Below are 15,686 nucleotides of genomic sequence, written 5' to 3'. Positions count from 1 at the left end.
GCCCCTGTCATCCACCCGGCTGGGGAGGCCTGTCCTGGCCCCCAGTTGCTGGCTCAAATCTCGGGCTGGGTGTCACGGGGACCCTTTGTTCCCATTTAACTGAGTTCTGTTGGTCAAGGGGAGCTTGGGGCAGATCTGAACCTGGGAGGCTCCCCCTCTGTCCCGCTGGCCTCTCCAATGGAGAGGGGAGACCAAGCAAATAAGCACCAGTCCTACTTTGCTGCTCCCTCCCTACAGGATTGGTCCCACGCTGTTTTGCTTTTTCTTCTTTCTTTTTTCCCTTTCTCTTACCAGATTTTTGACGTCTTTGTCTTTTGAAGAAGGCGATGTTCTGTCGGAGTTTGGCAGGTGCTCTGGTTGGCTGAGTAGGTCCATAGATGTGAGTTTTAGTGTATTTGTGGGAGAGGGTGAGCTACAAGTGTCCTTCTACTCTGCCATCTTTCCTCTCTCTCCGACAGTGACCAAAAAGTTAGAACTTTTAAAACTTAAAAATTTAGTAACTGAAAATAAAAATTCAACCAATGCATTAAACCACACATTAGACCAAGCTGAAGAGCTAGCTAGATATGTTAGATATGAAGCAATGGACCAGAATGCAATTCAGAGAAACAAAGAAATAGAAAATATGAAAGATTAAGACATATAACAATCAGAATTAAAAGATGTAACTTCTATTTTATTAACTTTCCAGAGAAATATCATGGAGAATTGTGAGAGAAAATAATTAAAGCAATAATAATTGCCTAATAATGGCAGTTATGAAAAGCTCAAAGAAATCAAGATACATAAATAAATCTGTAGCTAGATCTATAACAGTGAAGATGAAGAACACAAAAACCATAGAGAGTCTCTTAAAAAATATTTACCAAAAAAAAAAAAAAAAGATTCATGGCTGACTTCACAATAACAACCAAAGGAAGCCATAATATGCTTTCAGTAGTTGGTTTCCTAGGTTTAGATATTTTGTGAAATCATTTACGACTACTGGTAAAATAGTTCCATTAAAGACAGAGACACTTATATTCATACTAATCCTATGCTCATAACAGTTATAAACTCTGGGAAAAATAAACAAGATAACTATTTGAAAATAACTAAATATATGTTTGGTTTTCATATATTCTGCCTGTAAACTTACAAACCTTTGAAACATCACATACACATGGCAGAGATAGTAAAATTTGACACACTACACATCAATAAAAACCACACTATTGTTTTTTCCATGTGCCCTACAATCTCAGTAACTGGGGTGGTGAATTGAAGCCATTGTTTATTAAATTTTAGATCCCATCTTCTTTTTTTAGAAATACCTATATCCCAAATATTATAGTTCAAGATTTTACAGACAAGAGCTTCCAGGTATGAAATATTGCCCATCGATCCTGTTCACGGGTGACACGGTGCTATTCTCTTATCAGTCCAATACCAGCAATTTCACCACTGAGGAGGTATTAGAGAAGGTGAGAAGGTGACAGATAACACGAACTAGAAAGACGTTAGAGAATAAAACACTATAGTCTAGTTTTGTCCTGTCATTACTTGGGTATACCAGAGGCTTTTGCACTACTGCAGCCTGATCTTCTAAATTCCCAGTAATTGTCCCTAACTGTCTTCCAGAAGCAAAAGTAAATCTTCCCTGGAAAAACCTCAAATTATCTCTATAATTTTTTCAATCTTTCAGATAATAATTTTTCAGATCATCATACAAACATGACTATACTTATTTTGCAATCATCTTGTAATGTACAGAAATACTGAATCACTGTGTTGTGCACCAGAAAACAACATAGTGTTGTAGGTTATTTATACTTCAAAAACAAACTCATAGAAAAGTAGATCAGATTTGTGGTTACTAGAGGCGGGGGCAGGGGGGAGACTGGATCAAGGTATAAAAGGTACAAACTTACAGTTATAAGATACTAGGAATGTAATGTATGTTATGATAAATATAATTAACATTGCTGTATGTTATATATGACAGTTATTGAGAGTAAATTCTAAGAGTTTTCATCACGAGGAAAAGTTTTTTTCTTTTTCTTTGTATAAGACAATGGATGTGCACTAAACTTACTGTGGTAGTCATTTCATGACATACATAAGTCAAATTATTATGCTGTGTAACTAACACTTATACAGTGCAACTAACACTTATACAGTGCTGTATATCAATTATATTTAAATAAAGCTGTAAAGAAAATTTCTTAAAAATTAAAAACTTTAAAGCAATCAGAGCTCCTTTAAAAAATCAGATAGAAATGTTAGAACTGAAAACTGCAATAACTAAGATTAAGAATTTAAAATATGAATTTAACAACATATTAGATGGCAGAGGAGAGGATTAGTAAACTAAAGTAGATATTAGAAAATATTTTAAGTAAAAAGAGAGGGAGAAAAACTAGGGGAAAGGAACAGGAGTTATATGTAGGACACTATGAAAATATCACATATCATTAGAGAATTTCAAATTCAAGCTATCACTGTATACCTATTAGAAGGGCCACAGTCCAAATGTTGGTAACACCAAATGTGGAGTAGTGGAGTAACAGGAGTTTTCATTTTCTGCTGGTAGATACATTTAGGAAGATAGCTTGGAAGCTTCTTACAAAACTTAACATATTTTTACCATACAGTCAAACAATCATGCTCCTTTCATGTTTATCCAAAGGACCTGAAAACATGTTCGCACAAAAATTTGCACCCAGATATTTATATCAGTTTTATTAATAATTTTTAAAACTTAATGCAGTCAAGATGTCCTTCAGTAGATAATAAAAAATTGTGATACAACCAGATAGTGCAATAGTCTGAATGCATATTACCAAGTGAAAGAATCCAATCTGGAAAGGTTATACATATACTGTGTGATTCACATGACATTATGGAAAAGGTAAAACTATGGGTGGGGACACTAAAAAGGTCAATGGTTGCCAGTGGCTAGTTGCGGGGGGAGGGTTGAATAGGCAGAGCACAGAGAATTTTTAGGGTGGCAAAACTATTCTATAAATGGTGAATACAAGTCATTATACATTTGTCAGAAATCAGAATATATGCCTATTGAGCATTTGTATTTCTTCCTTGGAGAATTGCTAGTTTAGGTCTTTTGCCCATTTTTGGATTGGGTTGTTTTGTTTTTTCTTATTAAGTTGTATGAGATGCTTATATATTCTGGAAATCAAGCCTTTGTCGGTTTCATTTGAGAAAATTTTCTCCCATTCAGTAGGTTGTCTTTTTCTTTTACTTATGGTTTCCTTTGCTGTGCAGAAGCTTGTAAGTTTCATTAGGTCCCATTTGTTTATTATTGCTTTTATTTCTATTGCTTGGGTAGACTGCCCTAGGAGAACATTTTTGAGATGTATGTGAGATAATGCTTTGCCTATGTTTTCTTCTAGGAGGTTTATTGCATACTATGTTTAAGTCTTTGATCCATTTTGAGTCTATTTTTGTGTATGGTGTGAGGGAGTGTTCTAATTTCATTGACTTACATGCTGCTGTCCAGTTTTCCCAACACCATTTGCTGGAGAGACTGTCTTTATTTCATTGTATATTCTTGCCTCCTTTGTTGAAGATTAGTTAACCAAAAGTTTGTGGGTTCATTTCTGGGCTCTCTATTCTGTTCCATTGGTTTATATGTCTGTTTTTGTACCAATACCATGCTGTCTTGCTGACTGTAGCTCTATAGTATTGCCTGAAGTCTGGGAGAGTTATTCCTCTAGACTCTTTCTTTTTCTTCAGTAATGCTTTAGCAATTCTAGGTCTTTTGTGGTTCCATGTAAATTTTATTATGATTTGTTCTAGTTCTGTGAAATATGTCCTGGGTAATTTGATAGGGATTGAATTAAATTTGTAGATTGCCTTGGGCAGTGTGACCATTTTAACAATATTGATTCTTCCAATTCAAGAGCATGGAATATCTTTCCATTTTTTAAAATCTTCTTTAATTTCCTTCATCAGTGGTTTATAGTTTTCTGTGTATAATTCTTTCACCTCCTTTGTTAGATTTATTCCTAGGTAATTTATTACTTTGGGTGTTATTTTAAAGGGGATTGTTTCTTTCCTTTCTTTTTCTGTTGATTCATCATTAGTGTAAAGAAATGCAACTGATTTTTGAATGTTATTCTTGTAACCTGCTACCTTGCTGAATTTTTCAATCAACTTTAGTAGTTTTTGTGTGGAGCTTTTAGGATTTTCTTTATATAGTAACATGTCATCAGCATATAGTGACAGTTTTACCTCTTCTTTTCCAATTTGGATCCGTTTTATTTCTCTCTCTTGCCTGATTGCTGTGGCTAGGACTTCAAGACTATGTTGAATAGGAGTGGTGATAGTGGGCATCTTTGTCTTGTCCCAGATTTTAGTAGGAAGCTTTTAAGTTTTTCAACATCATTCAAAAATCCACAAATGACAAATGCTGGAGAGGCTGTAGAGAAAAGGGAACCCTCCTACACTGCTGGTGGGAATGCAGTTTGGTGCAGCCACTGTGGGAAACAGTATGGAGATTCCTCAAAAGACTAGGAATAGACTTAGCATATGACCCAGGAATCCTGCTCCTGGGCATATACCCAGAAGGACTCCTACTTCAAAATCACACCTGCACCCCAATGTTCATAGCAGCACTATTTACAATAGCTAAGACATGGAAACAGCCTAAATGTCCATCAACAGATGACTGGATGAAGAAGAAGTGGTATATTTATACAACAGAATACAATTCAGCCGTAAAAACCGAGAACATAGCACCATTTGCAGCAACACGGATGTTCCTGGAGAATGTCATTCTAAGTAAGCCAGAAAGAGAGAGAAAAATACCATATGAGATCGCTCATATGTGGAATCTAAAACAAAACAAAACAACAACATCAAAAAAGCATAAATACAAAAGAGAAACAGACTCATAGACATAGAATACAATCTTGTGGATGCCAACGGGGTGGGGGATGGTAAGGGACAGACTGGAATTTCAAAATGTAGAATAGATAAACAAGATTATACTGTATAGCACAGAGAAATATATACAAGATCTTATGGTAGCTCACAGAGAAAAAAACATGACAATGAATATATATATGTTCATGTATAACTGAAAAATTGTTCTACACTGGAATTTGACACAACATTGTAAAATGATTATAAATCAATAAAAATGTTAAAAAAGAAAAAAATGTTAAAAAGAAAAAACAAATCAGAATATACAACACTGAAAGTGAACGCTAATGCAACTGTGGACTTTAGGTGACAAAGATGTATCAATGTTCGTTCATGCACTGTAACAAATGGATCACTGTACTCAGGATGTTGATAGCCAGAGAGGATGTGTGTGTGTGGACAGGAGATACATGGGAACTCTACTTTTCACATAATTTTGCTGTGAGTAAAACTGCTCAAAAATAAAGTTTATTAATTAAAAATAGTAAGACAAAGATTTGGATACGTTAATATAAAATTTCTTATTATTTAGAATACGTAGAATGCAATAGAAATATTACCATGTCCTGAATTTCACCTATAGGCGTATTTCTTGCTCCCAAGTATAAGATGTTACCTACTACAGAAGAATTAAGAACAGACTAGTATTCACTTCCACAGACTATTTCTCTTAGAAAATAAAATATATATGTTTTAAGGGGTGATCTGGTTTGAGACCTTGCTGACTTTTACAGGATTAATCACTCATTACTGCTAATGACTATACTTCCTATAATTTGTAGAATTGAAATATATGTTCAAAGTGATGTGTTCAATCCCTAGGATCTCTTCATTCTCCACGGGTGGTGCTGGACATGATAGCAAAATATTTTCAAAATAAAAATTGCATTTTAAGCCTCAATTTTAGAAAAAAGATTTTAAGTAGGCAAATTGACATTATACTTGCTGTGAACATTTTCTGAATGAATAATATTAAATGATATCAAAAATCTGTATATGTTTAGAAAGTATTTTATAATTCTCTGCATGTATTTTACTCAAAGGTAAATACATGTTTATGAGATCTGACCTGATGTGAGAATTACCTTGAAAACATCCTACAGAATCAGTAAGTCAACTCTAAAAAATTTTATGACATATTTAGCTAATTTCCCATTGATGCCATTGGTTTATTTTCTCATGCTCTGATCTGAATCTCTTAGGTATACTTAACCTTTACTAAGGGAAATATTTTAAAAAGGTGAGAGATGGAAAGAGCAATGTTTGAGTGAGTCACTCTGATGCATAGTGGCAGCAGTTGTATAAATGGTGTTTTGTGTAAAATCTGTTTAAACTCTTTTCATTGTTGCCACACAAATCCATCATCATGAATATTTTAAAAAGCTTTTTAATGAAAGAAATGTTTCCTTCCCTCTTTTTTCCTTCTGTGAATTAATCAGTTCCTTTAACATATGTCTGCAGCATTTTCCATCCATGGATAAACATTTTGAGAATTGCAACATGTATCAAACCATGGAAATGAAATTCATAATCTTAATTTTCCCATTTACTTGATAACTAGATAAAAATAAATTTTAACAACTAAGTGATGTGTAGACTTACATATAATTTGTTAAATAAATTGCCCTCCTTCTAGATAAGTTGGAAGTATAATCCCAATGAATTGTATTTTTCCAAAGAAAGTCATTTCCTACATTGATAATGAAAAGAAATACTCTAGTTTCATATTTGTGTAAAAGGAAAAACAACTATTTTTGGTTTCCCAGCTCAAGGATATATAAGTAAACCTAAAAAGATGAACCATTTTATCATGCTTATACTTTTATCATTACCTTCTTTTTTGGGAAAACTAAGCCTCCTGAAAAAAAGTTTGTCTTTAAGGTAGTTGTGTTTATTAGTTCTTGTTGCAATTAAAACTTTTCCTTCTATGACATATTGCCTGAAGGGAAAAAATAAACTACTCAAGACAGGCATATGGTCTTCACTAGGTTAAGCACTCCATCTATGTAGTCTCTGTTATATCCTAAGCACCTAGTACTGTGTACAATATGGAGTGAATGTTCAAGTCACAGTTTCATAGTCATATAAAAATAAGTTACGATTAATGAAGCATAGTCTTTCCTATTGAACTTATTCATTTTAGTATGTTCTAAGACCCAGTTCTTACAAAACAAATATTACACTTAAAAATTATGAGTCCGTGGAAAGGGCTTAGCTTCACGGAAGGTCAGAAACAGGTTCTTATGCTATATTTACCATTTATTAATTGTGATTCATTGGGCAAGTTACATTGCTTTTTAAACTTTTGTCAAAATAACTTTAAGTAGATAGTAACTGTTAATTTCCCATTGGTGCTATAACCAATTATCACAAATGTAGTAGATAAAGACACAAATTTATTATCTTACAAGGTGGAGGACAGAGGTCAACATCAAAGTGTCAGCAGGGTTCCTTCTAGAAACTGTAGGGGAGAATTCATTTCCTTGCCTTTCCAACTACTAGAGGCCTCCTACATTCCTTAGTGTATGGCTTCTTCTTCCAGGAAAGCATTTTCAAATCTCTGTCTCTCTCTTTCTTCTTTCTTCTTTCTCTTCCTCTCCCACTCTCTCTCCTTCCCCTTTCCTTCTTCCTCTGTCTCTGCTCCTGTTACCCCATCTCTTTGTCTGACTCTGACTCTTACCCTCCCCCTCATAAATAACCTTGTGATTACACTTGTGCCACCTGGATAATCTTCTCATCACAAGATTCTCAACTTAATTACATCTGCAAAGTCACTTTTGCCATGTAGTGTAATATAATGGCAGCTTCTAGGAATAGGATGTAGCTGGCTATCTTTGGAGGGGATGCTATTCAGCCTACAAGAATTACATCTTAAAAGGTTTCTAAGAGGGTTAAAAGAGTTTGAATATAGGAATGTTTGGTATAATCGACAGACCTTATGTGATACATTTTGCATGTATCTATATCTCTACATATACATTTTATATCTGTTCATTAAATTTTCCTCTATCCAACAAATAAAGTAATACTTTAATATTTTAATATATTGTATGATATTTTCAAATTGTTTATTTATGAGTGTAGTTATTCATATGAATTCAATATTAATTTACAGAAAACTTTTGGAAGTTGATTTCTGGAAGGCTGATATATTAATGTTTTCAAATAAAACAATAAAATGCTGATATAGGCTTAGGGACATAATAGGAAAACTTACTGAGATCACTAGAATATAATATCTTGGAAGAATGTCTAATTTTACACAATAATGGATAGTGCCTAAATGTTGCCCCTAAGCCTGTTCATCCAGAAATTGCAGTCTTACAGTATTTGTTAACCTTTCACCATGTTTTCTTTCCCCTTTGGAAAAGAATAAAATAACTGAATACAACATTCTCTTCTTCACCATGACGATTTTCACATCTGTCATTTTTTTTTATAATAAAACAAGTTAACTCCTTAATGTCTGCTTCTTAAATAAATGTGTGTACTCTGGTTAATAATTTTGTTTAGCTAGTTATACTTGTGATTTTATATTCCATGCCATAAGCTCCTACTGATCTCTACAAACTTTTCAACAAGTCACATTATTGTATCTAGAAAAGCAGTGGAACAAATTACAATTTTATTTAGTATTTAATACATATGTTCAGCAGTGTGAGAGCCTGAGAATGTCCTATTGAAGTTAACATGGAGGAAATCTTAGTGTCACACTTAAAAACAAGGGCTGCAATGCCTGTTTTGCTTCTAAGTAAACTTCCTCTCCATATACCTGCCATGAAATCTAAATTCACAGGATACACTTATGAGATTTATTTTATATTATAGTTCACTGAGCTTTCTACAGTCTATGAATTGAACTGTAAAACATCAATTGATTTGATACGGTGAGCCAAATCATAGCTGATACAGTACAATGGTGAATATTTAGAATGACAGAATCAACTGCTAAACACACACACACACACACACACAATTTAACTTGACATCAGTCAGGTAACAGAAGAGATATTGTAATTCAATAGCTAATGGTACCTTATGTAAAATACAAAATATACACAGATATTTTATATTCAAATAAACTTTGTACATTAGTAAACAGATGTCTATTACCAATAGAATTATATGAATATGAGCTCAAGGAAGTGACAGGAAATATCATTTAGATAGCTATAAATTGAAGAATACACCTCAGTGCAAATTTATAAGAAATACCTGGAATGAAGACAATTATATTTTATTATGTACATAAATATATGTGATTCTTATTAATATCGTATGCTACATACTGGCATTTTCATGAAAATCCATATAATAATGGCTTTTTTAAACATTTTTTGTTGTTATAGTTATTTTACAATGTTGTGTCAAATTCCAGTGTAGAGCACAATTTTTCAATTATACATGAACACACATATATTCATTGTCACATTTTTTTTCGCTGTGAGCTACCACAAGATCTTGTAGATATTTCGCTGTGCTTTACAGTATAATAATGGCTTTTTAAAAGAAAATAAATTCAATAGTCATTCTTCTCTTGTGTAGAAATTTGAGACAACTATGCTCAATCTGATAATGCCATATTTTTCTTACTAAAATTACTTTAATGCTTATGTCTTCATAATCATAGAATCTCAAAAAGAAAAATAAAATGGTAAATAGCTAAATATCCACTGGTAGTTAAGTGAAAGAAAATAAAAGAAGATCCCACATTGATGTGAGTAGACAGACTAGTCACATTATGAAATAAAGATTTAGCAAAGTGAAACTTGTCTAGAAATTTATTATTTTTTCTTTAATTGTATTTTCTTAAGGACCATGACCAAAATGCCGACACGATACCTCTGAGAGCGGGAGTCAAACGCAGACAGGCTCAGGGAACACACGCAGCACGGAGAGGGGAAAAGAGGCCGCAAAGACGGAAAGCGGAGGTTCGGCGGGAACGTGGGAGGGAGGAGGAGTCAGTTCAAACCAGTCTTGTGCAACTGTCGGACGCCTCCAGCCACGTGAAAGTACTGCTTTCATTTTTAAATGAGCCACTTCTCCGACCGCCGCTCGTTGCCCTCACCCTACGCCTGGCAGGGGCGCTCGGGTTCTGCTCCCCCTGAAGTCCGCGTGAGGCTCTCCTTCCCTTCCTCGTTTCGGGCCCTGCCTCCCCAAACCCCAAATCTCAGCTCCGGGTCCAGTCTTGGATTGCAAGGCCCTTCACCTCAGGCTCACCTCCCCGAAGTCCAAATCTCAATTCCGCGGTCTCCGGGTGTGCGGCCCGTGACCTTAGACCCCACCTCCCCCGACCCTAAATCTCAAGCCCCGCAAACCCTACCCCTCAGTGAATCCAGTCCCGTGTTGGACCCCAGGTGTGTGGCACTTCACCCGAGACCGCACTTCCCTGACCTCCCCACCCCCTACTCAAATCTCAGCCCCTCGGTCCCCGGTCGGTCTCCGTGTGTGCGGCCCTTGACCTCAGACCTCTCTTCTCCCTATCCCCAGTCTCAGCTCCTCAGTCCTCACCCCCAGGGGCCGCAGTCCCCAGTTGGTTAGCGGGTGCGGGACTCGGGACACGCTGCCCGTCCCACCCCTCACCTCGGGCTTCGAGTCTGCACACTCCCGCTCTTATTCACATCTGGCACCTCTGTCGTCCCTCTGAGCACCTAAAGGAGGGTGGAACGCGGGGGACTTGGCAGTTGTAGCTGAGGCAGTTGAGGCTTGTTTACAGTCACCATGGAAACCCGTGGCAGGGCTTCTGGGGGGGCGGGGTCAGGTGCGCGGCTGGCGCACGCGGAGCTTCCTGAAGCCCTTCCCCCCTTGACGTGCCCTGCCCCCCTTCCCGCCCCCACTCCGGCTTGCTCCCAAGCACCCAGAAACAGCAGCCTGAGGAGCCCACGCCCCCGCCCCGCTTCCGGCTCCCGGCATGACTGAGGGCTTGTTCCTCTGCAGAACCCCACCTTTCTCTCCAGGAAGACGCGGAGCAGTCTCACTTCCAAAAATTTATTTATTTATTTAATTCTATTAAAAAATTTTTTTTATTATTGAAGTATAGTCAGTTACACTGTGTCAATTTCTGGTGTACGGCATAATGTTTCAGTCATACATATACGTATATATTCGTTTTCATATTCTTTTTCATTGTAGGTTACTACAAGATACTGAATATAGTTCCCTGTACTATACAGAAGAAATTTGTCTTTTATCTATTTTATATATAGTAGTTAATATTTGTAAATCTTGAACTCCCAATTTATCCCTTCCCACCCTCTTTCCCCTGGTAACCATAAGTTTGTTGACTATATCTGTGAATCTATTTCTGTTTGTAGTTGAGTTCATTAGTGCAGGAGCACAATTCTTAATGCATACTGAAGTCTGAAGTCTGAAGCAAAGTAAAAGCAATCTTAATTATCTCTGAACATTTCTGAAACCAGGGGTAGAAAATTATGGAGTATGCAGATAATAAGCAATTGAAAAGCAATCAGCTTATTAAATGGACTTATCAGTAATCTGTTCTGTAGTATAACTAAAAACTTAAGAGTTTGAAAAACATTCTTTTTAGTAATCTCTTTATTTGTGTGTGTCTCTTGCATATGCACAACCCAATTTTAAACACTTCTCGGTTTATACACATCTTGAGGGCTCTTGTGCTTTATATTTTCCTTTAAAATTTTATAGTCTGAGTTATTTTATTTTATTTTTTTTGATTTTGAAACTACTTCATGGTGGTAAGATACATGTAATACTTACCATTTTCCCCAGGTTTAAGTTTACAGTTCAGCAGCATTTACGTATACATCACCACTATCCATCTCTATAACTTATTTTTAATCATAAAATACACATAACGTAAAATTTGCCATCTACCATTTTCAAGTGTACAGTTTAGAAATGTTAACTAATTCACATTGTTGTACAGCCAATCTCCAGAATTCTTTTCATCTTGCAAAACTGAAACTCTATGCTCATTTAAAAACTCCTCATTTTCTCTTCCTTCCAAAACCTAACAACCACCATTCTACTTAGTTTCCATAAATTTGCTTATTGTAGATAACTCACATAAGTGGAAGGATAAAGTATTTGTCTTTGTGTGTCTGGCTAATTTCACTTGGCATAATGCCCTCAAGATTCTTCCCTATTGTAGTATGTCTGAGAATTTCCTCCCTTGTTGAGGTGTATCTGGATGGGGCTTTTTCTGTAGACCTATGTCATTGGAAATGTCTCATAGAATAACTGTGTGCTTTCCTTTACTCACAGAACTGCATGTTAGATCTGTGGGAAAGAACTACAAGACAGAGATGCTAAATAAACTGTGAAAAACTTAACAGTCAAATTTTTTATCTTAGATATTGGCATATCCCAACCATCAATACTGTTTTAGGGTGTGATACGCTTAGGAGTAATATGATTTGAACTTAATGCATGTTTAGAGGGTGTCTAAAATTCAGAACCAGGCAGATCCATCTTCTTTGACCTCAAATATGTAATAATCCTAAAGTAAATTGCTTGATGAAATTGGATCCCAAAGATTACATGTGAGGAGTTTTTGAAGTGTGTCCATGTTCCACTGGAGATAAAGAAACTCAGCTAAAAGAATTATGGACTTACTGACATGACAACGGTTGATTGAGCAAAAATTCTTATTGAAAGGACTATCTTGAAGATTACAATTCAAACATTGAGGAACTAAGGTGATGGGCAGTGGAAAGAATCAGAACATATGAAATTCTTTTTTTTAAATTTTATTTATTTAATTTTTTGGTGGGAGGAGGTAATTATTGATTGATATTTAATAGCGGTACTGGGGATTGAACCCTGGATCTCATGCATGCTAGGCGCACACTCTACCACTGAGCTATACCCTCCCCCTAGAACATGTGAAATTCTTAAACAATTTATTGACTTAAGTAATTTTGCCTATGTTACACAATTAAAAAAAAAAACCTTTACACTTTTTTGTAGAAAGAAAAGAATTTTCTCACTTTTTAAGACTGAGTATTTCATTTGTATGTATGGTCCACGTTTTGTTTATCCATTGATGGATACGTGGGTTGCTTCCACCTTTTGGCTATTGTAAATAATAGCCGCTAAAAACAGTAGTGGGCAAATTGAGTCCCTGCTTTCAGTTCTTTTGAGTATATACCCAGAAGTGGATTTCTGGATCATATGGTAATTCTTTTAATTTTTTGAGGAAACACTGCACACTGTTTTCCACAGTGGCTGCACTATATTACATTCCCACCATCAACACACAAGTGTTCTTATTTCTCCACATCCTCATCAACACTTTCTGTTTTTTTGATGATAGCCATCCTAATGGGTGTGAAGTAGTACCTCATTGTGGTTTTAATTGGCTTTTCTGCAATGATTAGTGATTAAATTATTTTAAACTTACAGGAAAGTTGAAAAGATACTGTGGCTTCATGTATATCCTTCCAACCTCCCCTAATGTCAAAAACTTACAGAGCCATAGAAACCAGGAAATTAACATTGATATGATACATTAAACAGCTAACTTTATTCACATTCCACCAGTTCCCCTGCTAATTCCTTTTTTCTGATTTGGATTCAGTTCAGGATCCCACGCTGTATTTGCTTGTGTCACCTCCCAATTTGTGACACTTCTCCGGTCTTGTTTTTCATGACCTCGACACTTTGGTAAGAGCTGGTCAGTTATATTTAAGAATGTTTCTCACATATTTGTCTAGTATTTTCTCATAATTAGATTAGGATTATGCATTTTTTTTCCAGGAATACCATGGAAGAAACATTTCTTTCTCAGTGCATCATTGATGTCTCTGTGGCTTTTACTGGTGGTATTAATTTTGGCCACTTGGTTAAGGTGGTTTCTTTTGGTTTTCCCCATGATAAGGTTACTATTTTCCTCTTGTAAGTGATACTCTTCTTGTGTGGAGACACTTTGAGATTATGTATATAGTGTCTATGTTTGCCCACTGATTTTACTTAGTATCCATTGGTGGATCTTGTTTACAACAATTATTTCCATGGTGTTTGCCAGTGGTGATTTTGCATTCTTCAACATTCTTTCTACAATTATTAATTGAAATTGTTTTGTAAGAAAAAATTGTCCCTTCTCTTATATTTATTCTTAATTAGATATGTTCTTGCTCTCTTCACTGAATGATGAGTAAGAGATATTATTCAAGTATGATAGTCAGTTATGACCTTGATCTATATAGGACTGTCCAGACCCTAGAGAGTTTGACAAGGGTGGATGATACTCATGATGGGTCTTTAGTCTCACACCTGTGAAGAGTATGCATTTCACATTGAAAATCTGTCCAACAAATCTCTTGAAATCCAGTGGTCCATTACGTCTCCACTTTCGATATGGAAAAGCCATGATCACAAGGTGCACAAAGGACAAACTGCCTACTTTCAACAGATGTTCAAGGCCAGCAGGAAAGTTACAAAAGTAGGGAAACCCTGAAATGGGAAAAGCCTGGATACAATTGATTTTTAAAAGTCAGTTTGTCAGGGAGGAGGGTATAGCTCAGTGGTAGAGTGTACTTAGCTAGAACGAGGTCCTGGGTTCAAACCCCAGTACCACTACTAAAAAGTAAAATTGATTAATTAGCTAACCTAATTACCTCCCCCACCCCATAAAAGGTTGTGAAGTTGTAAATGGGTCTTTGCCAAGTGCAGATCTGATCTTTGATCATTTCTTGTTCTTTGAAAATTTTAGTCTCACTGGCTCACTCTCTCCAACCTGCCCATATCAAAACTGGTCATTTCCATAACTGCATAGATGATGAGTCTAACAAACTGGTTGCTCATCCCTTGACTCCTCCCCTCCAGTGACCTTATTTGCCACCTTGTCGTGATCCTGTCAAGGCCTTGTCATTTCCAGCTGCCCCTCACCCAGTGATGTCCCCGTTCCCTACTTACCCAGCTTAACGTTGACGCTCAGTCATTATTAATCCCTCCATTCTTGCTTTATCAATCCCCAAACTCAGCGAATGTTGCCTCTTATACTCCAACACCCACGCAGCTGGACTTGGGTGAAAACACTGTCATTCTGATCACTTCAAATTCATGACCACCAACCAACATGGTTTCTTCACATGTTCAGCAGTGACTGTAATCTAGTTGCTCTTCCCTTCTTCCATAAGATGATTTTATGCTTATTTCACACATCATTTATTTGAGCATTCAGTATGTTCTTCCCTCCCGTCAGCAAGGAGACCATCCCTACGATGTGAAAGGGATGGTCTTAGTCTACTCCTGTTTTCTAAGCCTAAGGATTAGTAGTGCTCATTTTCATTCTCAAAAGTGTTCATGTTTGGATGCTAAGATGATAATCACCCTACTCATACCAGATAACCAGATGTTTAGGGAAGGAATTAACGCTTGGGCCTTTTCTCTTTTCTATCTCACTGTTCACTTATGTCATTTTCAAAAATCATAAGACATTAAATAGCACCTATATCCCTAAATTTCAAAGTCAGGTCTCTAATCTAGACCTCTACCCTGATATCTGGAACCCAAATATCCAACTATTTGCACAGCCTCGCATGTTGGTTAAATAGACATCTTAAAATCACTGTGGCCAACTCAAGACTCCTAATCTTCCCCTATCAACCTGTTTCTCTTGAACTTTCCCCATGACGGTCACAATTCCATCCGCCAAAAGTCATAAAGTCTCTTTTGGGGTGGGGGAGGTAATTAGGTTTATTTATTTATTTATATTTAGAGGAAATGCTGGGGGTTGAACCCAGGACCTCATGCTTGCTAAGCATGCACTCTACCACTTG

General features: G+C 36.3%; 1 protein-coding gene and 1 non-coding gene across 2 annotated transcripts in view; one reads left to right on the top strand and one right to left on the bottom strand.

The window, feature by feature from the left end:
- Positions 1-10,626, bottom strand: part of LOC140699269 (anthrax toxin receptor-like) — a 60,089-nt gene extending 49,463 nt beyond the window's left edge. Inside the window, exon 1 of the mRNA XM_072971071.1 lies at positions 10,510-10,626. The gene's annotated coding sequence lies outside the window, so the exon portion shown is untranslated. The remainder of the gene's footprint in view (positions 1-10,509) is intronic.
- Positions 10,627-12,078: 1,452 nt separating this feature from the next.
- Positions 12,079-12,209, top strand: LOC116277873 (small nucleolar RNA SNORA18). Its single transcript, XR_004187312.1, has one exon. It is a non-coding gene; the product is annotated as a small nucleolar RNA SNORA18 (small nucleolar RNA).
- Positions 12,210-15,686: the final 3,477 nt, after the last annotated feature.

Source organism: Vicugna pacos, chromosome 11 (genome assembly GCF_048564905.1).
Source record: "Vicugna pacos chromosome 11, VicPac4, whole genome shotgun sequence".
NCBI classification, from domain to species: Eukaryota; Metazoa; Chordata; class Mammalia; order Artiodactyla; family Camelidae; genus Vicugna; species Vicugna pacos.
Note: the sequence above shows the minus strand (reverse complement) of the source record. Positions and strands in the feature narration are given on the sequence as shown.